At 39.1% G+C, this 22927-nt stretch overlaps 1 protein-coding gene across 3 annotated transcripts in view; it reads left to right on the forward strand.

Annotated features, from left to right (window-relative positions):
• The first annotated feature begins 18453 nt into the window (after positions 1 to 18453).
• Positions 18454 to 22927, forward strand: part of ZNF366 (zinc finger protein 366) — a 32739-nt gene continuing 28265 nt past the window's right edge. Inside the window, exon 1 of one of the 3 annotated variants that reach the window (XM_072359790.1) lies at positions 18454 to 18566. The gene's annotated coding sequence lies outside the window, so the exon portion shown is untranslated. The remainder of the gene's footprint in view (positions 18567 to 22927) is intronic. The other 2 variants (XM_072359792.1, XM_072359791.1) reach the window with 2 other exon arrangements.

Genomic DNA, 22927 nt, shown 5'->3' on the forward strand with positions numbered 1-22927 from the left:
AATACAACTTCTGGTCTCTTCTAATGGAAAACATTACACTGAACTTGACCATCTGACTAAATGCAGCGCAGTGCTAATAACATGTCGTCTTTATTTGCATCACTCAAGGAAATCCTACTCTTTATGACATTACATTATATCTGTACTATAAGTCTCTAGTAGAAAGACATACAGAATTTCTGCTTAGGGGACTGTACAAATCTTCTTTATTATTATTATTAATGCCAAGCATAGCCACTTTGACTTCGTAGTCATTATTTTCTGAATTCATCTGTTCATTTTTCTGGAACTTGAGAAAAATGTAGGTTTTATGCCTTATTTAATGAACTGTGGTTTACACTGTAATGGAATTGCAAGCTACTGTCAAACCAGAGATAGTATGCCATCTGTGATGCTATACTAAATTGCTGGGCCAAGTATTCTGCTGCTATAAGTCAGCACAGTTTAACTCCCATCAGTAAAGTCTTTTGATCAAATTTGAAATAACAAATTCATCCAGCCAAATGATCGTTCCTTTCTAGTTTCTGAACCAAAGTGCAGATTTTGGAAGTTGTATTCCAGCCTCTAAGAGTGTGAAAGAAAAGCAAGCAAGCAAGCAAACAAAAAAAGCAAAACATTCTTTTTTAAAAGAAATTCTCATATGTATTAAATATGAATTACTGTGTTCTGCCTGCCTCTACACATTAAATTGTCTTTAGCACAATGTTAATTCCCAGGTCTTCTCAAAAACTCATGCGCTGAGTATTTCTGCTTGTTGGTGTTTAAGGTCACTCCTTAAATGTGAAAATGGATAACTGGTTGGACTCAAAGCACAGCCATCTCTTGGCTCTTTCACCACTACAGTAACAAGCTTTCTTGCTTTGTGGTATTATTTCTGTACGAATACCTGAAGTTGTTCAAGTATCTGCAACATTCTGTGTGTAGCAATTCCCTTTGCTTTTCTTTGAGGGCAAGACGCCACAATGAAATACCTGTTCTGCCTCCATGCTTTTTCTTATGGGCCGAGAACAAGTCTCAAAAAAAAAAAAAAAAAAAAAAAAAAAAAAAAAATCCAGTCATTTGACAAGAAAGAGAGAGAACAAGGGTTTTTGGTAGGCACTTAAGTTGTTCTGTGACTTCTCTTTGCTGTAACTTCTTTCACTGTGCTTAAAATTATGTAGCGTGACAGCTATGGTTGTTATCAGGCATGTCCTTGCTCATGGCAGAGGCATTGGAACAGATGATACTTGAAAGCCCCTTCCAAGCCAAACTGTTCTACGGTCCTGTGATTAGCAAAGATGAGCAGAATACAGGTGCTATGATCATACCGTTCATGAGAGGGTGAGATAAGAAACTTAGAAGAGCTAAGAGCTAGGACAAAGGTGCAGACAAGTAAGAGGTAAGTAACACATGTATGTTCAGCAAATTCCCAAACAATAAGCTGGATAGCAAACTGGAAAAGACAAAAGCCCAGCGTTTCTATAGAAAAGCACTGAGCTGGGACCTTTAGCAAATACACAATAATAGCTGCAGATACACCCAGACTGTGTTCAACACTCACTGGCAGCAAAAGATCTGAAGAAAGAGAAATTAAAACCTGGAGCTCTGGACTTAAAATAACTTTCCTATTACCTTGCAGAGCTACAGAACAAATGGGGCTGCCCATACCCCAGAACCATGTTGTCAATACATAATGATGAAAGTGTCCAGGTGAATTTTGAATATCTCTAGTGGAGACTCCACCACTGTCCCTTCATCTAACCACCCAGTCATTGCAGGGCAGAAGGTGACCAGGCAGGTCAAGCATCATTTTCCCGTGGCGAACCCATGCTGATTATTTCTAATAACCTTCTTTCCTTCCATGTGTGCTGAAGATGATGTGCTCCTTCAGCTGCACAATTTCCATGCCATGTACTCTTGGGATGAGTTTTACCTTTGGACAGAAAGGACAATGGTTAAACTGACTGGGGAAATAAACTTCAGCCTTGGACACCATACCATTTCTGATGGTAAGCACAAGCATACACATAGTGATACATAAGCCATCTGAATGCTCCTGTGTTTCTTCCATGCTTCTTGCAAGAGCAATCTAGAAGCAAGTTATAAAGGTGAGTGAAGAAGAATTACTCTGCAGTGTCCACCAGCTTACAGGGGTAGACTGTTCTCAGAATAGCAGGCTGGACCTGGTTCCTGTCTCGCTGCCAAGGGCAATTATGTTGGAAGAAATGGAAACCGGTAGCACTTTGTTGTTAGTCTTAAAAGCATGATGTGGAATGTGACACTGAAATTAGAAATAATACCAGATTTATGCCTCCTAGAGATTCATTCTATTCAGCAGGTAAACTAAATGTGAATAGGCTCAACAAAACATTTTCACAACAAGAGAGTAAGATGTAGTATAAGGTAAAAGAGTTCTGCAGGCCGTAGCTAAAGTGCCAGTGATATTTTTCTGGTGACAGCACTACTCTGGCTAATAAAACTCAGGGCTTTTCAAGCACTTCAGAGATACATGCTAATGCTTGAGGCATTGAGATGAGAAGAAATGGGTCTATGGGAGTGATTCAGTAACTGAACAAGATGTTAAGCAGTCAAGTTTGCAAGATACATGTGCACACATAGCTAACAAACACTATCAGGAAGTAGACGGCCCTGTATTATGTGTTTATACAATACATGTCATACATGCTGCTTTACACCATGATGTGATAAATCACTAGTTTATATCCACAGTTTGACATACCTTAAAACAATCAGTGAAATATTGCATTGCACGCCAGATTGTCACTGCTAAATATCTAAACTTCTAGTGACCACGTTTTGATCTTTATGGCTATTGTTTGTCCTTTTAAAAAATGTGGCAATGTAACAAGTATCAAAACAGGAATAAAGAAACATCGCCAAAGCATTAGCTTAACTAGGCTCATTCTTCCTTGAAGCAGAATTAGTGCTAGACATCCGCAGTCTTCTGCAGCTGAGGCACTGCACTTCTTCCCTTAACATCATGTAACTTGCAGTGTTACCTGATAGCCTGGTGCTCTGCTACAGACTGTGCCAGACCATATCTTTAATAGTTTATACCGAATAAAATATTTGTAGATTCTCCTTATGCCCTGTCCTATATTTAAAAAAAACAGCTGGTGGAAATTCAGTTTTGCGGTGTGTGTGTGTTTTATGCAACATTGGACACAACTTTGCAGACATCTTTTAAAACTCAGAACCCTCCAGTGAAAAATATCTCCCTGCATTTTGTCCAGATGGAAGCAAAATAACAGAGAAATTAAATGCTTTTCTCAAAAGCATATCAGAAAACTAGTAGAAAATCAGGAATGGAACAAAAATAAATATCCCTATCTCACCCTTTCTCATATCAGCCATCAATCATCACCACTGGCTTTGTAATGTAATGCATAACATAATGATTGCTTACACTGCCATTAATAGATTAATTGCTTAACATCTTCTTTTTCTGAAGATAGGGTAATGTTAAAATCAAATTTTTCTATGTAGATTATTCTTCGCCTGTAACAATACCTTTATGATACCTTTGTGATTCTTTGTTGTTTTTATTTATGCCTTTAATACCGTGTGCTTTCAACAATTTTTCCTCCACAAGCAAGAACAACCATACTTGTTTGGCTTGAATGCTGGTTTGTTTTGTTCAATTTGTGTTTTTGAAAGAGTGGTTATGAGGATAGCCAGAAAAGGCAGAGCTCTGCTTAAGGGAAGTCTAGCAAGGGCTTTAATTTTTTTAAATTATTGTCATCCAGGTTGAACACTAGGGGTCATATTTAGATAACCACTGACATATTATAGAGCACATCCAGGAGAAAAAATAACCATGCACTCTCACCAGTGATCTATGAAGGTTTAATGATTCACAGAGGAACAGGAGTGATTTTTGGTATTATACAGTGCAAATGCTTGTTTGTTCTGGAGAGCTGGGTTGGGTCCTGTGTTACTGTGCTTCCACTTTGAGTCCAGAAACAAGATAGGAAGGCTCAAAACATGCTCACAGCACCAGAATAGCACTATCTTTTCCCTAGAGGAGAATTTGTCTGCACAGATCTCCCAAGATACATGACCTGTCCCTCTTGTAATTTCAGTGCCACACCAATTCCAGCGCCAGAAAAGTGGGGCACAATACTTATGTTGTTGAGTCAAGATGTTTTCGGGAAACACACTAAGTTCATTTAGGACTAGGTTTAGAGGCAGTAACACCAGTTGTTTTACTAAGCTTCTGTCTACTAATACATTTCTTTTTAACTTTCAGTGACTAAAGTGTCTGCAAAATAGAGCTGACATCAAGCAGAGCACCTGGACTCTACTCCCGGGAGACATCCGGGAGACCAGAAAATGACACTGTGAGGAATAGATGTAGCTTTTTTTATTTTGCTTTTGTGGAAGTGCAGTTCTGACAATGTGAAGAGAGACCCGATGGCTTATATGGTGATCAAGAAATAATGGAAATGGTCTGGATGATGTTTCTACATTGACACTAACCCCTGCTATGTAATGAAGCCTTTACAGCTGCAGATTTCTTATGCTCACCTTTTGATGGATCATCATAGTTTTGGTTTGGAGCTGGCTTGCTGCGTTGTGCTACCAGAGGCCTAAATAATGAAATATCATTACTAGAGAATAAGTGTTTGGTCATGCATAATCCCCTTCTGTCTGCATGGCTTGCTTGTTTCCTAAGTTATAGTTTCCACTGCTTTGTCCAGACACCTTTAAACATCCTAAGTACTGGAGTTTCCACCATTTCCTTTAGGAGGTTATTTCACAATTTAAAACATCTTGCTGTCAAGAAGGTTTTCCTGACATTCATCCTAAAATTTCCTTCTCTTAATTTCATCTCATTATTTCTAATTAAACACCCATGTAAGTAATTCCTTCCCACAGCCAAAGCCAGGCTGAGGCCCAAAGTTGTGAAAGGAGGCAGAAACCCAAATGTATCCTTGCCCTGTGTGATAAATGCAGAACCATGTAACTGTTTAAAAATCCTCATTTCAAATATGAAATGATGAGTTTATGTGATATGTGCACTTTGTTCGAATGTGGAAACAGTAGAAAACGTGAAACAGAACTGAAAACAAATAAGCAACTCAAGACAAATAGAAGGCAGAGAGGATTTTCACTACCCCAAAGCTTTTTTAAGAACATTTACTGCTATTCCATGCTAAAGATATGGTGTGGTGTCTTTTTCTGAAAATGTGGTCATCTTTAACTGTCCCCACTGTATTACTGCTTGACTGCTATATCTCTTGTTAAGGTGTTTAACAAGTTATTCCAAGGCTTTAGTAATATTAAGTTACCTCCAAAGTAGGAAATAATGATCAGGTGGTGGTGAGAAGAGCCACTCCATTTGTAGGTTTGGCATTTCTGGCATTAACAAAAGATTGTTCTTTTTGTCCTGCTTAAGTTCTGATTTACCTCTCTTGCACTGACATTGAGCTCTCCTGTAGTTTCAAGCCTGGTATGTTGTCTTTTATTTCCCTTCTAAAGAACAGTTGTTCAATGTTGCTATGGTGTTTTGATTGTGAATCAGTGAAGTAATTGGTGAAATGGTTAAACTTCAAGATATTCTGCAAGAAAACAAACAAACAAACAAACTCTATTGACATAGAAATATATAGGTATAGATCAAATCCTGACTGTTGAAACAGATTTGTACAGGGAATGACAAAACATTATTTACAGTCATGATTTTTTGTGCTACAGCAAAGAGAAGCAGAGCACAATGCACAGCCCTGGCAAACATGGCCCTTCCTGATCTACATAGAGCTGGGCATGGAGGAGTGGAATAGCTCCAAGCAATTGGCACATGGGGAGCATGAGGTAGCAATATATCCCAGCTCATCATGGCCATGAAGGTTTGATCTGGGAGCAAGCATGCTGCAGCAAGGTGTAGGTTTCATGGTAGGAGAAGGTACACAGGCCCAAATCACAGAGCACAGGGCTGGTGGGGTGCTGCTCCAGCTGAAGGACACTGAAGGCTATTAAGAGGGACTTGTTTTGGGAACCATACTGTGCAAAACCTTAAGCAGGAGCATTTGCTGTGGACAGGAAGACAGCAGATCATGCCTAGGCACTGAATCCATTGGATGACTCTTCAAGTAACAGTTTCCTTGCTTGGGAGTTGCAGAGGCCCCTATCAAAGAAGCGTCTGAACAACCTCACTTCTTCTTTTCAGTAGGGATTGGGGAATTCACCACTTGGTGAGAACTGGGTAATATTCAGTGTCATCTTTTACTGTAATCTGTTGCAAAGTAAAGAAAACACTGGTCTAGAAAACTGTAGCTGGAGAACTGTTTAAGTGGAATTAAATTCGTGTTTTTGATACTGTAAGCACTAGGGTCATTTTCTGCAAGCTGCTTAGCTAGGATTTTATCTGAAGCACATTAACACAATTTACTGATTCATTAGGGAACGCACCACAATGCACCACTGGTACATCTTGACAAAATATGCTCGTTTTACCTTGGCAAATAAGCATATTAAAGGCAAATACTGCAATATATGATTATGACAGTGTTCATTTAAGGACGTGTTTTTCAAAATGTAATCATCATAAGTATTTGTTTAATGTTGGCAGAGTGCTTACTGCTCTGCAACAACAAATAAAAATCATATTTTCATATCTTTGAGCCAACAACATAACAAAGAAGAGTCATGATGGGAAAGAATAAATATATTAAAATAATTAATTTGAATTTTTGCTGTGAACTTGCAGTCTTATGACTGCTGTAGAAAGAGTGAGTTTTCCAAATGGACTGAGTGGAAAGAGCTGTAAATTTGGTGAGGTGCAGTAAAGTGGTTTTGAAGCAGTGTTTCCAGACTGTAAAGCTCCTGCCATATGGCTTTGTTATGAGAGCAGTGCTGCAGAGGCTGAAGCCCAACATCCTCAGGTTGTTTTCTTCTACTATTTCCAGGTATCCTGTTTAGCTGTCATTTGGACAAAACTATAGATGTAAAGGTGAATATCCACTAATTCTTGTCCCTTTCCCCCTCTCTTTCTGAATGTGCATCATACGAAATAGAGTGTGGAATTTAAATCTGTTTTGCTTGTAAGAACACACAAGAAGGTAGCAGGAATCCAAAATAATTAAGGAATACAATAGGTATGAAAACAGAGAGAAGCTGAGCTGTCAGAGAGGGGAATTCCCTGCATTTTTATGAGATGTGCCAGTGCAGAACACCAGGACTGTCCTCAGATTAAACAGCTGAGGATACTCTTGGAGCAAACCCTAACCTGGCAATTGCAGGTCATACTGGGGGGAAGAGGATAATTACTCATGGAGGTGTGATCCAGAAGGTTTTTCACTGATCCAAGGCAATACAAGCCTTGGCAGAGGTGGCCCTGTGTTTTTCCTCCTCCCATTTTCCTGTCACTTCCCTTGTGTCAGACTCTGGCATTTGGTCAGGTAGGCATAACATTACAATTCATTGCTTTGTCTTTTCTTTCCCGTTCGTAACAGTGTAAAATATAGTCGACCAATTTATCCCGGGTGGAAAAAGCAAGCACACTCCCTCCCACTGGGTGCTGCATGGCAATGCTGTTGTTTCCAGGTGACGAAAAAACACAGACCATTACTCTCCCCCTTTGGGATAGCTGAATCACTGCAATGTGTGGAACTGTGTAATTCGGCCCCAGTGTCTCAGCACTGCCTGTGGGACTCTTTCTGCCCTGCAAGAGTGTGCTCAGTCCACTACCCTAGGAGAATGACTCCAAGAGCTGGGGATCATGCTGGGAAACTTTGTGTATACGTGGAGATCTGGTATTCTCCATCCTGATATCCCAATCCCTACCATGAGAAGGAGACTCATGAGACTGCTGTAACAAAGGCAAAGAAAGCACAAGAGTAAGACCTGCACTCCAGCAATGAGTGATGTATTTATGAAGTATCACAGTATCACAGTATCACAGTATCGTGTGAGTTGGAAGGGACCTTATAGATCATCAAGTCCAACTCCCGGGATTCGAGCCTTCTGTGTAGCAGAGCGGCACTTTACCACTTGCGCCAGTGCTTAGATTCTGCTTCATTCTCTAATATGCCCAGGGGCACATCATGCCTCACCAATCTGGTGGCCTTCTGTAATGGAATGATGTCATTATTGGACAAAGTGAAGGCAACTGATATAATCTAACTGAACTTCTGTAAGGCTGTTGACATGGTCCTACACCACAACCTTTTTTCTCTAAATTGAAGAGATATGCATTCGAAGGGTGGGTTATTTGGTGCATAAGAAATTGATGACAGCCAAAGGGTTGTGGTCAATGGCTTTATGTCCAGATGGAAGCTGGTGATAAGTGGTGTTGCCCGGGGGTCCATCTTGGGTTTGCTACTCATCAACTTCTTTATCATTTGCATAGTTGATGGGATTGAGTGCACTCTCAGCAAATTTACAGACAGCACGAGGCTGAATGGTGCATCTGAAGGAAGGCATGCGATCCCGATCCAGAGGGACCTTGACAGATTTGGATGGTGGGCCTAAGTAAATCTAATGAAGTTCAACAAAGCCAAGTGAAAGGTGTTGCACTACAGTCAGGGAAATTCCAGATATGTCTTCAAAAGGACCGATGGAGAGCAGCCCTGCAGATAAGAACCTGGGGATCCAGTGATGAAAAGCCTGACATGACCCAACAGTGTGCTCTTGCAGTCCAGAAGGCCAACAGTATCCTGGGTATCATCAAAAGAAGGATGTCCAGCAGGGAGAGGGAGGTGATTGTCCCCCTCTGCTCTGCCCTCCTAAGGCCTCATCTGGAGTACTGTGTCCAGGTCTGTTGTTCTCAATGAAGGGAAGATGTAGAGCATTTGGAATGTGTCCAGATGAGGGCCACAAAGATGATCAGAGGACTGAAGCAGCTCTCTTATGAAAACAGGCTGAAGGAACTGGGCTTGTTTAGTTTGGGGAAGAGAAGGTGTCAGGAAGACCTCATTATGACCTTCCAGTATTTAAAGGGAGACTATGAACAGGAGTGAAATCAACTTTTTACACAGGTAGATAATAATAGGACAAGGTGGGGGGGGCTGATTTTAAACTAAAGGAGAGATTTTAGATTAGAAGTTGGGGGAAAATTTTTCACAGAGAGGGTGGTGAGGCACTGGAACACGTTGCTCAAAGTTGTAGATGCCTCATCCCTGGAAATGTTCAAAGCCAGGTTGGAAGAGGCCCTGGGCAGTCTGATCTAGCGTTTGAACCAGCAGTCATCAACCCTGCTCGTGGCAGTAGTTTGTAACTAGATTCCTTCCAATCCAAGCCATGCTATGTTTCCTCAAGTCTATGATTCTCTCTTTTACGAGTGTAGAGAGCTTAAAATCTTGTCCTCCAGTGACACTGCATTTTTTAATCTCATGAAAATGATGGCACACACCTGAGACAAGGACAACTCATTGCTTTGTGGATTATGGGAGCAAATTATTAACACTCACACAGAGAGGATCTTTGTGTGCCTGACCTATCTTTGTATTTGTTTTAGTGTCAGCTGCTAGCAAAGAACATGGAAAGAGAAACTATATTTCAGCTGTGTGGGAGTGAGTAGGAAAGAAAAATGTCTTCATATCTTGTGGATTGTTTATTTTATTAGTGCAATAAAGAAGTAATAGGAGCTTTCTATTTGCTAGTCACAATAAAAATGTTGAAAGTAATTGATGGGTACTTCAAATCCAAATTTTATTGCTCTTAAAACAATAACATAAAATTTTATAAAACCTAAAGATTATTGAAATATCTTGCAGATGAATATGTCACAGAAAGGCAGTTTTTGCTTTGGATTTTGTAAGAACTAATACATGATACAAAACCTGATTCATAAGCATAGTGTATCTAATTAATGTAGTATTTCTGAAATGAATGAAGATAAATGCTAATCTAACACGAGAAACAATGAAAAGTATGTGGACTTAAAAAAAATACTACTGAAATTCAGTAATCAAGTACTCCTGGCTCTGCTGGTGTAAAAATGGCTAACTGAACTTGCTCTGAAAGTGCCTGGAAAGCCTGACTGCCCTTTCTGTGGAGTTGGGACCCTCATTTACACAGACACACCATGGCATCCTCATGGTGTCTGAGCATGTGCTAATTCCCATGCCAAGACATGAACAGTAAGGGAGTAGTTCAGCCTTTGTACCATGTGGATACAAGAAATCATCATAGGCAGCCACCTCTCAAAGACTTTAGTTCTCCACTTCTCACATTGTTCTGCGTGGTGAGTCTGGATACTGGAGAAAATACATTGACTTGTTTGAGTATGTTTGGTTGGTTGCTTTTGTTTTGTTATTTCTAATCCTGAGCCACATTCAGTATGTGTTCCTGGAAATGCCATCCCAAGGAAAGGGCTGAAAATCACGTGCTCTTACAAGGACAGTCCCTCTTACCTCTACAAAGCCTTGCCTGCACTGTGCTCCTTCTCCCACCACATGGAACGTCTTGGATTGTAACAGATTTAAATTCTGATTATCCTCTGATATTGTTTTTGTGCTACACCGACCCAGTGGTCATCCAGACATTGTGGGAAATTAATTTTTAGCTGGTTCCCTTTCACTCAGATTTAGGGTTCCCTGCTGTTGCTAGTTGCTATGTGACAGTTTTCATCCAGAGCAGTTTCCTAGATTCTGAAAGAGAATCAGACCCTCTCAGAACAATATTGCTTCACATCTCTGTTGTCAGCAAGAACCGTGTGATCTCTTCAGGACCTCCCCTATCCTTCATCTTGAACCCTTCAAGCTTGTTTTTTTCATCCTGTTTACTTAAAGAGGGAAGAAAACAGACATAGCCAGAACCAGGCATTTTGTTTCTGATTTGGTTTCATCCTGCATGTGATCTCTGAGCAGGTTAGCAGTTGGGAAGACTGGCTGTATTGCTCTGAGACTCCAGCATGCAGACAAGCTAGAAGATGATGAGCAGAGCACAGAGCTTTTCAGTAAGCTCAGTCACTGAGAATAATCGACTTCCAGAGTGGCCAAGTAGATGTGTGTCATACTCATCCCTCTTCCATGTACAGAATCAAAGCTCAGGCTGCTGGCCGGGAATACATATGATTTAGGAGGCAAACCCTGTATAACAACTGTGAAGTTTTAAGTATTTACATTTTAGCAATTTAAACTTATGTTTTTGCTCATCGTGTACTTGAAGACTAAAATAATAAAAATGAACAATTACATAAGTAATCCAAAAATACTCCGTAAAAAAGCAGTCAGGTCAGAAGCCAGAGAAAACTTGAATTTCCTGTCATGTTATTTCTGACATATAAAATAAGATTTTAATGCCCGTGGTTTTATCTTCTTGAGATGTGGAAAGAAGCAGTAATTACAAGAAAAACAATTGGTGATGGCTTTTGCAATTCTCTAGTAGTCCAGTAAATCCAAAAATACTTGGTAAATCCAAAATACTTCAGTTGACTTCAAAGGATTCATGCTGATATAAGAGATTAAGATCAGCTTCACAGTTATATAGGGCAGGCTGGAATCAATCTTGCAATGCATTATAAAAATCACAATCCACAACATAACTTTACATGTGGAAAATTAACAAAAGCAATATTGCAGCTGAGTGAGAGGATAATTTGACTTCCAGTTGCACCCTGTTGACAGCTATTTACAGAATTGTCTTGAGAGTGCTGATTCACTCCCACAACCTGATCTGTGGCATTATAGTTATTAAGAAAAGAACAGAGAAGAAACCCGTTACTTATGCTATTGCTGTTTGTTAACCATCTGATTTGGAAGCACTTGGGCACACACTGTGCAGATACAACCTCTGTGGATGGGACAGCTGCCAAGCAGAGAACACACCATTTCTCCTTCTCCTCCTCTTATGCTCACAGCCTGGGGAATGTAGGTTGCCTCATTATGCAAGCTACCAATCTCTGCAGTGTAGGTGGTTTGAGACAAATAGAAGAAAGACAAACAGCATGTCTGAGAATGGAACAACAGGCTTGTCTGATGGCTTCCCCACGCTAAGGGATGAGTCAGGAGCTCATTTGGGTTTCTTTTCTCTTTCTCCAGCTTATTAACCTACTCACTGTCAGATGCTCTATTACAAACTGAAAAGGCCAACATTGTCTCTAGACAGAACGTTCAGCCTCCAGGTAACTTTCCATAGGCTGGCGCCTACTGATTCTGAGTTTCTGTCCAGGGCTAGATTCATTGTGCTGCTGTGTGGTTGGATCTTGCTCCCGCTCAGGAAAGGAATGCAGGCAGAGTGCGTCAGGGCTGGTGAGAAGCCTGCACAGCTGGATGTGGGGGATAGATAACATAGACCTAGATTAATTCCTTACCTGAAATTTCAGTTCCACAAACCAACACAAATTAATCAAACACCACCTAAAACAAAATACAAGAAAGGAAATTAAGATTAGACATTTTATTCCAAAGTGTTTTAGACTGAGTTTGCACTGTCCAGAAAATCTCTCAGTGGTCCAGTGAAGAGGAAGCCATGCAGCACCACAGATGATATGACAGTGGGCTGATCTATCCCTATGAAAATGGAGAAATGGTTTAACACCTAAATAGGAATGAGCTAATCAAGTCAGAAGTCTTGTAACAGCATAAAGAAATCAGACCTAACAGCACTTTTTATGAAGTATTTCTCATTCAAGGATGACAGCAAAAGGCAGCAAATAATACAAAGAGGGTCACTCTGACCAGCAATTCTGATAGCAATCCATATCCAATGCTCTACCTCAATCAATAAGAGAAAATGTTCAGTATTTAAGTCTACACAGTTAAGAGAAGACAAAAATCCAGAGTAAACACAACCTTGTAAGCCTAACAATTTGGATGCAATGCTTGTTTTGTAACAACAGTCTTCAGTTCTGCCCCATTTTTTCTGCCATCGACCTTTTTAGTAAGACCAACACCACATGTTGCTAGTAAAAAAAACTCACCTACTTTAAAAAAATACAAAAACTCCCCCAGAATGACTGGTTATCAGTCACTACAAACACACGCACATAATTTATCCAGAGATATTCCAGAATGACGCAACACAGTTTACTGAGTAATAACATCTCAACAGGGATATTCTGGCATTAAGTGTGTACAGAAAGACCACCACCGTTTTGCATCAGGGTTTGCTTTTGGCATATGAACCAAAGGGAGCCGTCCTGATGAGCAAAAGGGAAATGCACAGCTGAAGAAATCCCAGTGGCAAGAGTTCTAGTGTAGACTGAGGTTTTTCCTGTAAGTGTTTTTTTCTTCCTGCACTTTAAGTTATAAACAAATTCTTTTCTACAAAACAATAGCAATCTCAGCTAAAATAAAACAAAAAAGAATGAACTAAAACCAAAACTCTTTAAAACTTTTTGAAGAGCAGAGGAAACTGAACGGATCTAAGAGTTCTGCTTTTATTTTGCCCTAATTATACTTGGCTAGATGTCTTAACGCTCACTTTTTAGTAATCGATAAATGCTTTGTGTGTCTGCTCATGTGTCAGTCCCAGTGCTCTGTCGCATTCAGTCAATTTGTTTGCATTGACTTCTGACAGTAACCCTTAATGCATGTGGGACCTAACACAATTATCTCCAGCTATGAGGAAATCTTACAGCAGTCAGTGGGAGCATTCAATGAACAAGGACTGCAGGAGCACAGTGTTTGCTCTGCCTAGTATTTCTCCAGTGCCAGGGAACAAAAGAAACCATGAAATACAAGAAACCCCAAAAAAGCAAACAACAACCCCCAACCTAAACGCAGACTGAAGTAATTTTTCTTTCTTTCTCTTAGAAACAGAGAAAGTAAAGACTTAGAAATGCAATTTGTCATAATTCATGCAGACGTGCAGTACAGTTTTCCCAAGAGCTCTTCTGGATGCACAGCCCAGCAGTTATAGATAAGAGATAAACTGCTTGGTAGCCGTGGTGTTGGGTTTCCAGTGTCTCTATTTTGATCCCAGAAATGGCCTTTTTTTAATACCAACAGAACTCCAGTTTTAGCAAAATCTGGCCAAGACTGAATAGTTGGGAAAAATATCACTAACTAAAGGACAGAAGCATATTTCAAAAATCATTACAAAGCAAGAAGCATCACTTCACAGAGAAAAACATATTAACCATCTTTTTCTCTCTCTTTTTTTTTTTTTTTTCATGAAGTTTCCCAAGGCCAATATATTTTCCACATTTTAGGCTTGTAAACATGTTAGGCAGTTTCAGGTGTTACGTTATACTTAATGGACATGAGAGTACATGAACACTCTTTAAAAAGTAATAACTCTAGGAATTTACTTCCCAGTATAAATAAAGATAGAATGCAGCTTTATACTGTGGTCAAATGGCCAGCTTTGAGGAACCAAAAAATGTGGTAGATTCTTTGACATCTTTCCATACACTGCACTCCTGCTGATGCGACACCCAATTGAGACATGGAGACCAAAGCCAAATTCTCATCTACTCCTGACCTGAACAGGGCTCACAGTCCTGCTCATATACTTATGCATGTTAGAAGATGCAAACAGAAGATGCAAACACATCCTCCTAATAATACTATCTTATTTTAAAATGTTTTTTTTTTGTTGTTTTTTGGTTTTTGTTTTAATTGTAATGTCTTAATAGGAGTAGTTGTGATGCTTACAAACACGGTACAAGAAAAACAACTCTTCAGATGACTTCAGACAGTGTCATTTACCAGAAACGAGTTTGTCCCATGATGAATTATATAGGCCACTTCAAATTACAGTAGGGTAGTTATTACCAGGAAAGGCTTCCTCTTTAAAATGTTCTTAATACAAATTTCTACTTTCTCTCCACAGAACAATGCACAGTGTGGTTGTAGTCTGCAAATGCTAAAAGCTCATTAAAATGTTGATTATATATTACTAGATAGAAAAATATCAAAAGGACTTAGATGAATGTGTTAAATTTAGTTTCACAAGCACACAGTTGTGAGAATACTCTGATCATCCCATGATTATGAGACACAAATAGTTGCATAACGTTTTCTTATATTCTAACATTTTCTAATCTGGCAAACTAAATGAAAGCCAGTATGACTTCAATAATAATAATAAAAAGGAATATATCATACCTTAACAGTACATGCAATGCAAAGCAGTATAACAAAGGGTAGTAGGGTAGCTGAATGTTGATAACTAGATACCCATCCCTCTTGCTGCAGCACAGAAAGGAAGTCCTTTAGATTCAGATCTGTACATAGCTGGTTCCATTAGCATTCTGCTGGCTCAGTCCGGAGCAGTCTACAGTAAACACTCACTGCAGAAGCGAGGCCAGGAAAGTATAGCAGAGTGACATACAGAGAACAGTGATGTGTTCTTTTAGTGTTTTTTTTTTTTTTTTTTTTTTTTTTTTAATTATTATTATCTTTAAGTATGTTATTTTAAATTCCACAGGTAGACTATTGGACTATAACCCAGAAGGAAGATATTCACCTTATTATTTCATCGACAATTCATATGTATGAATTTCAGGCAAACATATGTCTGTTTTTTGCCTCTGGTCTCATTTTCACAGGATGAGGCAGAATGTTATTGCTTCTACAGTTAACTCTGCATTCTCTTATCTATGCTGGGTGGTGGTGCACAGGCTACTACTTGTAACCCTTTTCTCATGCTTATTAACATACTGAACGTGTTTTATTTCATTCTTACTTTGAGCATGTAAGAAAGCTCCTCTCCTGCCTTTGGGAAGAGCATTTATTTCCTACTGAACTAAAACCAAACAAACAAACAACAAGAATTACAAAGAAAAAAGGATTGAGTCCTTAACATCACAGATATTAACCTGACAGAAGATCAGAAGATCAAATGTGCCTGACTGTGACCATAAATAGATTTTTTCTTGTCTGCTTTTCTGCCTTACGCAGACAATTTATTGGACCTAGAAAGCAGCTACGCTTGAAGTTGATCCCTTGTCAGTGCTGAAACTGGGGTTGTACTTTTCTGTATTTGTTTCTGTGGATTCATTATTTTAGTGAAAGCACAGTGAGGAAAGGTGAAATAAAGAACAAAACTTCCAGAAGTATGTTCTTAAAAAGAAATGTACCTGTCCCTTTACAAAATGATTAAATGTCATAGAGTTATCCATTGTGACTTGGTTTGCTTGACTTCAGAAACTAAAGATATTGGCCTTGCTTTTACTTCTCCATAGTCATAAATTGCATGGGAATGACCTTCCAAGGTATTTTCAGGCATGAAAATGTCAGTGTCAATGCCTCTTCTTCCTTCCTTGCATTTTTCTGGTGGCAGTAGTGAGCAATGGGCTGAGCAAGTCAAGCACTACAGCAGATGCTCTGTGGGAAGAAAGATTACCTGGGCTTTGATGAAGCGACAGCGTCCTGAGCACTTAGCATAGCACTGTTTCACAAGAGGATTATTAGCAGGAGACAATTTGCCTCTGCCCTTCTGTTTCATTCTAGCATGAAATGAGGCAGTAGTAACAGCACTCATTCAAGGACACTGGCTCCAGCTTTAGGTGGTAGAAAGGCTGCTGACAGGAGGACCCGAGGTGAGATGAGCAAAGACCTTTACATCTCCTCCTCTCCTTGCAGAACCAGCAGGCTCAAACAGTCTCCTTCAATCACAATATCAAAGCCACCTTATTAGATAGTGAAGCAGTCAAGTGGTTGCTTGTGACAAGCATCTTAGCTTTGCAGTCCCCAAAACTAAAAGTGAAACCCGCTGTGTGAAGAAGAAAAGGACATCTGTTACAATGAGGGCACATACCCCCTATGGCGTCGGAACATACTTTGGGGAACACAGGCATTCTGCAATGTGCTGCCAATAGAAACAAAATGATGTGTGGTAGCAGTCTTCAGGGTTTCATGAATATAGAGTACTTGACAAAGAAGTAAATAAAATAAACTATAAGAAAACTACTTCAAAATAAAATCAAGTTTTTTCAACTACTAGAGTAACTCCGCCCCAACCCCAATACATTAATGTGGTTATTTTCTGTGCCTCCCTGCTTTCCTTGTGCTTGGTATGCACTAGAACTCTGTTCCCAAGGGACTGTAGAGTACTTCATTTACAGCACGTTCCCCAAGTACGTTGCATTCTTTTGCTTTTACAATTAACCTCTCACTACCAGGAAATGCCGGTGATGCTGTAAGGCCAGAGATCACCCGCAGCACCTGTACTGCTCTGTCAGCTGCTGATGTGCACAGTCAAATCTTCCAGTTGCTGAATACTAAAATGAAAGATTCTCCACTCAGACTGCTGCTAGACATCTTCTGGAAATAGCAACAAGAACTGTGTGAAGGAGCACAGGTGCCAAAGTACTTCCTATGTTGGTTTGCAGCTTTTCGTTATCAATCAATAAAAGAAGCAATTTTTATAATCTGTACGGGGTAGGGTACCAACCTGACCTCCTACTAACAATGGATTTACAGCTGTAACTTAATTTATCTCAGCAGCATTCATCTAGCTGTCAATCACACAGCAATGTCTGGATGCATGTTTCATAGGAAAGAGCTATGCGAAATGCCTTTTTTACTGTTTGCCACAGAACACAATGCTGAGTTGCTTGTCCACAAGCAGCACTGCCTTAGGTACCACGTTACAAAGCAAACTGAAAACACAGGCACTGAAGCAGCGTGAAGGTTTTTACATACAATAACATCAGAATGAAAACATATTTGGGGGGTAAAAAAGGGGACATCTATTCACTATAGATAGATAGATACAGATTAAGTTGACGGAAAACATACGAGTGAACAAAACCACTGTGGAGCACAATGGACTAAACTTATCCCAAGTAGAACTGCAGCCAGCTGGCCAGTATCTGCTTGTCAGAATTTGCTTAATGGGGAAAGAAAGAAACAAAGCGAAGTACAGAATGTGTTCTAGAACGCAGCATGTAGTTTTTGCTTGGAGAAACCAGGATGCCTTCCACACACTGCAAATCTTTGAGAGAAATTATGTGTTACTGCAACCCCAATATCAAGATACAATCCTCATCATTTCTGTGGCCCCTTTTCCCTCCCTTTTTATTTAACAGCATTTTGTGAATAACCCATTGATATTTTCTTACGATTGCACTGAAGAGGGAGTTTAAGAAATCTGTGCTTCTATTACTGTGGAAATAAGATATGTGTACTCATGTATGTTCATTCCATGGATGATTGTTCCTTGTCTGAAGAAAAAGCCTGCACTATCTGTACACACTTATGACTGATTGTTCTGTGTGAGATATGGGTGTCTTACTCCTACTTCGGAAATTCATTTGTTTTAATGCAGTTGCACATAGCAAGCTGTAAAGTAGGTTTTATGAAGCCAATAATGCAGATATAATACTTGAGGAATTCCTTTTGGTTTAGTTGTATTTATTTTTCCAAACATTTTGTTTGAGAGAAAACGAGATTGCTATCTGCTGTTTCCTTATTTTTTGCAGGAAAGCAAAGGGTTGTTGACTTCCTCTCCCCTCCCTTCCTTCCTTCTTTCTGAAGGTACTGTACTCATCTGAAAAAAAGAGAACGAAATAATTGTTCCTGTTCTCTTTCTTAAGTCATTTGAAACACTGTCCCTGCTAGTTTTCAAAGTTTACTGCAACTTCTGCACGGGGGGAGAGGGAGAGAGAGAGAGATTACCAACACGAGAGCAGGTAGAGAGTAGGGCAAGATTCCTTCCAGCTTCAACATCTGGTAAGTTGAGTGAAAATGCTTTTATGGTTAACTTTTTAGAAGTGCGATATATATATATATATACTTTTGCATTAAGAAAAGGCATTTATCAGATACACATTTAACTGGTAAGGAGATAATGATCATATACATTGACAAGCAGTATATTTATTCTACAAATGTCTCTAGACTCTTTTTAGATACTGGTGATAACAACGTGCGGTTTAACAAACATGGAAAAGAAAGTGTTTTCCGCTGAGGCTGATAATATTCATATCACAATCTGCTATGCATTTTGCATACAGTGACTCCACCAGAATCTTATTACAGGCTTCACTCACTTTACCCTGAATGTTTCAGCAACCTGCACCAGGCCACTGCTGAAATAATGAGAGAAGCTGTGTTATATGAAAATTGATGTATTTTGCGTATCATCTCCCAGTCCTGAGGTCTGCGCCAATCTGCCAACCTGTGCTATGAGGAGGGACGAGTTGATAGGTCTTCTTTTTCCTTCAGATGGTATTGTGTTTATGATAATACGCATTTATCTCCACTCATCTGTGTATATGAGTAGACTAGAAAGAGTGACATTTAAGATGTGCTAAGGCAGTTCTAGGTTCTCACACGAATAAGAAAAAAAAAGAGAATGTAAACTGCTGTTGCACAGTACTTCAGCTGCACCAAAGCTGATCACCAGCAGAGGATGGACTTGGAAGTTGTCTGCTTATTTGTCACTTGTATTGTTGCAGATATTGATAGATTTTTTTTCTTTTTGGGCATAAATGTTGCAGAGCCATCAGAGCAGAGCATGAAATTAGTGATTAAATGTAATAGTATGTTTCAAATAGTAGAAGAGAAAATCTTCACCTTACACTTTTATAACGGAAGGATGCAATGACAGGGGGTAAAATTAGGATAGGCAATGATTTCTCCACAGAAAAAGAGTTTGGCCATTTTCAGCCCTGTTATTTATTCAAGCTCTCCAAAGTGCAGGGTGCTCTGCAGGGTGTCCAGAGTCCAGACAGAGCAGTCTGGAATGGCAGACAGGCACCATAGAGGCTGGTGGGAAGCCCAACTGACCCTGATCTTGCAGAGCACTTGTGTTGCTCTGCCACTTTGACACAGCCTCAGCTCTCAGTCTTTGCTCAATGAGTGAGCAGAACGGACTTTCCAACCCCTCTGTCTGGTACACGGGTTTCCATAGGAGGGAGTGTTCTGCTTAAATTCAGCTTGATTCCTTGGTAAGCTTTAGGCTGTCTTCACTTTTAGTGCAGCTTGCTACTGAATGCAGCATCCTTCCAGAAGTTCGTAGCTCAGCCTTTGGTTGACTTCCATCCAGTCTGGTGACAGTTGTTAGGTTTACGTGATGATATTTGTCCTTTCTCTGCTAATAGCCAGAAAATGTCACATATTGCCATAAAAAAACTTGCCACATCTGTCCCTTGGCATACTTGGACTTACACATTACTTGTCTAATTACTGATTCATATTAAGCGGAGGGCTTGGTCAGCTGATTTGACAATTGCATGTCAAATATCTAGACACTCAGTAGAAGAGTCTCCTAAGCATTCAATACATTAAAGCTCTGTGTTTGGAAGTCACTCTATTACTCCGTGGTTTTGTTTTCCTCATGCTGTAAAGTGTTAGCCTGGATTGCAATGATATCTAAGTTTTGATCTGATAAGTTCAGAAGTTCAGTTAACCTTGTAGGTAGAGCTGATGGCAGCATTTAGGTATGGGTCTTGTTTTTGAAGATACTAAACTTTAAACATATTCATTATTTGGACCACGCATATGATAAATTCTTTCTTCCAGAGACTGTAAAAAGAAGGAGATTGACACACATAAGTATATATGTGCTCACACTCATATTAATACTATTTCTAAACCCACTGCTTAATAACAAGTGCAACTAGAGATTGTTTTAATAGGAGTGATAAATAATTTAATAATGAAGATCAACTGTGAGCCTTCAACATTCTTAGATTTCATCTGTGAGGTTCCCTTTTCCTTCAAATAATGTATTTTCTCCAGTGATTTGAAGCTTACCTGCTTTCCCTTGGTATACTGTCATTAGGATAACCACAATACTGTCTAGTATAATGGTGATTAGTAACACTGCCAGTATCTTTCTCCAAGGCTCAGGGAGAGGTAGTTTGGGGCTGGTCTTATATCCTTTTCCCACCCTGTTGAGAAATCTACAAGCATAGAAGGGTATATTTTGAGAGTAAGCTGAATATCCATCTACAACCAGCTTGGCACAAATTAAATGTGTGTGGAACAATTTTTCAGTTATTTTGCTCAGTGTGATTAAGAAGAATAAAATTCATTGAAGCAAAAAAAACCCAAAAACCTAAGAATAAAAAGAGAGATGTTCATATTTATTTTGCTTAAAAACTTCTTACTGCCACTGCTAAAAGCCATATCTCTATATATAACCTAGATAACATCACTCAGTATATGTATTTCTGATTGTTTAACGTTTTCCTACAGTCTTACATAAAGTCATTATTTCAATTTTATTGCAATTATAATGAAATAAAATGTAGATGGGTTTTGATTATTCTTCTGAAGAATGAATAAAAACTGCATATACTGATGATGGCAACAACAATATGGAAAAAGTTTGTAGCCTATGGAAATCCCAAGTTAACAAGTCTGATTTGAAAAGCACAGAAACTGACAGAAGTCTTCAAGTAAATGTTAGTTGACCTTTTGTACTCAGGACCATAATCCTTAATGGGGTTTGGATGCAGAATACTAGCACTGAGCTATGTTTCTGTTACCATTTTGAAGTCTCCAATATAGATTTTTTACCAGGAGAGAATGTGAATTGTTGGCTTTTAATGAGTCCTGATTGTCTTCTCATTCTTTCAAGCAAGTACATATTTCCAATAGCCCTAGAGCTGTCTGGATATAAAGCAGATGCTGGTGTACTGTGAGGTACCAAATACATCCCATAGATTCACCCACTGGCATGTCTTTTAGGCGATGTTTCTAATAGTGCCAGTTAGACATCCACTGTTTAGAATGAATGAAGCAAAGAGGGGGGAGTCCTGGTAGCAGTCCAGAGCAAGAGGTGGAAGAGTACAGATTACCCCAAATAGCACTTATTCTGTTCCCAATCTATGATACCATAAAACTGCAATTATGGAGAAAGTTATCTACCTGAATGGACCACAACACTCATGCAGATTTGTCAGCGGAATATTACCCTGAAAGACAAAAGCAGTGAAAGCTGTGTTCGGCAATAGGCTTTTTGTATGATGATTATTTAAGGATACGAGTCAGCCAAAGCTGTGTAAGGAAACGTGGTCTCTCTATAGCTGATCAGAAATTACACATGGTTTCTAAGCACTGGCACACGTTCCTGAGTAGAAACTGATGTAATGAAGCAAACTTCTCCTTTGAACAGACCTTACAAGTGCTGTGTGGACTGCAATGAGTAATTGGCTGGATCAATTTTTTAAAACAACAAATGTTTTCAAATATACTAAATATTAAAACACAAGGAACATTTTCCTCTTAAATACATTAATTATCCGTATTTTTCCTTACCACCTCCAGAAACCATTGAAAATGAAAGAATATCAGCTTGAGAAAGAATTACAGAAACAATATGAAAAGTTTAAAAAGAAATAAACAAGTTTGAGTGGAAAAAAAAAGAGAGAAAAAAAAAAAAAAGATTACTCATGGCTACTCTCTTTATTGTTGAACAAATTCTATTTTGAGTATTTTGAGGCCAAGACTGTAGCTCTCCACTACTGTAAATTTTCCAGTGGAATTTTATGCATGATATTCAGATACCCATTCATCCAATGACGATGACGAAGTAAATAATATTCGTTATTTAAAACACATATTATATTCCATGCTTGATGTCTTTTTTTTTTTTTTTTTTTTTTCCCTTTAAATCTGTCTGGTAGATTTGAGTTCTTCTCACCTGACTTTCAAAATCCTAATGATCCTGTGAAAACTATTATTTAATCTTTGTTTTGGTTCCTACTAAGCTTAATTTTGGGAGTTGTTTTTCTAAAATAAGTGGTTTTATACTACTGCTATCCTGATCTTGATAAGCCAAACATTCCTTCTGAAATAACAACACCTAATGTGTTGCAAAGACCTTCAAAGACACTGGAAGAAGTTAAGCTAAGCAATGAGCTATGAAAAGAAAATATTTTCATGCTCTGAAGGTTATGCAAAGAAATTATCTGAATGCTTGCATTTTTTAACTTTCACTCCTTATTTCCTGCTTTGTATGTTAGAAAGAAACATTATTAAGTATCTGAATCAAGGATGAAAAAGCTATTGTTCTTGCTTTCTCTCCTCACTTTTCTACTATGAAAGCCAGAACACCACTTTTTTTTTTTTTTTGGTTTGAG

This window comes from Excalfactoria chinensis, chromosome Z (genome assembly GCF_039878825.1).
Source record: "Excalfactoria chinensis isolate bCotChi1 chromosome Z, bCotChi1.hap2, whole genome shotgun sequence".
Classification (NCBI taxonomy): Eukaryota; Metazoa; Chordata; class Aves; order Galliformes; family Phasianidae; genus Excalfactoria; species Excalfactoria chinensis.